Genomic DNA, 1,216 nt, shown 5'->3' with positions numbered 1-1,216 from the left:
CTTGCTCCCCCGCCGGAGGAGAGGCCCGTTGCTAGGCAACAGCTCTGCAGACACTGAATCCTGCATCCCTCCTCGCTGCTGAAATATTCATGGCTGGTGAAGTCCTCCCTGCCCCCTCCCTTGGCAGCAGCTGCTGCTGCCAGGAGCCTTGTGCAGGGAAAGCACAATCCGCCGCCGCTGCAGCTGGCTAATCGAATTAGACGCAGTTGCTAATGAGCAGCCCCCTCCCCACAGCTAGGTGCAGCCTGCTCTTGCCTATCCCAGGCCTGTCCTTAGGAACCACTGGCTGGAGTGACCAGTACAGAGCAGCAAGCACCAGGCTCCCCTGTGACCTGTGCTGTTGGGGCCACTTGCAAGCCCAGGGGACTCCACAAGCTCCCAGCCCTACCCTGGCACCATGGGCTGGGCCCAGCACACCAGTCCAGATGCACTAGGCTGGGTATTTACCACCACCTCCGCTTTGCAGCGTGCAATTTTATGGCTGCCAAGTCTTGCCCTGCTTGGCTTTGCTGCCATAGGTGGCGCTGAGGGGCCTGCGGGAGTGGAAGTATCCTGATCTGAAGAAGACTGCGCGTAGGGGTGGAGCAGGGAGCTTGGCAGCTCACTAACTCTGCCACCTCCCGGGTGGGCCTGCACAGGGGCCTGGCCATGTTCATTGCCACGCCGGCCTCCCCACCTGCTCACACCCACCCCACGCAAGCCAGGAGAGATGGCAGGATGCAGCGACTCTTGTTTCCCTGGCTCCTATCCCCTGGCAGGGGCCAGGGTCACACAGGGTCATCTCCTGCCAAGATGGGGCAGTATCTGACCCTGGCTAGTCATCTGCCCTCCTCCTGTTCTCCCTCTCACCAGCCTGCTTCCCCCACGTGTTCACCTCTCCCCGCCCGCCCTGAGCCCAGCTCTCTCTGCCTGCCTGCCTCTCTCCCTCAGGCCTCTCCACTGCTTCCCCTTTTCCTCACAACTGGCATAACTCCCCCCACAGCTGCATGGTCAGTGTCTGGCAGCTGGCCCTGTGGAAGGGAGTATATGCAATTTCCTGCTGCCAGCGTTTGGGAGCCCTGGCCATGGGAAAGATGGATGGCGGCCGAGAGACCTTTCCCAAACCAAGGCTAGGCCACCTGAACTCATGTCATGATTCAAGGCTGGTCCCACTCCCAGCCCCTCTTCTGTATAGATGTTGCCTGGTGCTGAGCTTCGCTCTGAATGCCTTATCGAA

Source organism: Alligator sinensis, unplaced genomic scaffold (genome assembly GCF_000455745.1).
Source record: "Alligator sinensis unplaced genomic scaffold, ASM45574v1 scaffold610_1, whole genome shotgun sequence".
NCBI lineage: Eukaryota > Metazoa > Chordata > Crocodylia > Alligatoridae > Alligator > Alligator sinensis.
The sequence above is the reverse complement of the archived record's forward strand: the minus strand, read 5'-3'. Positions refer to the sequence as shown.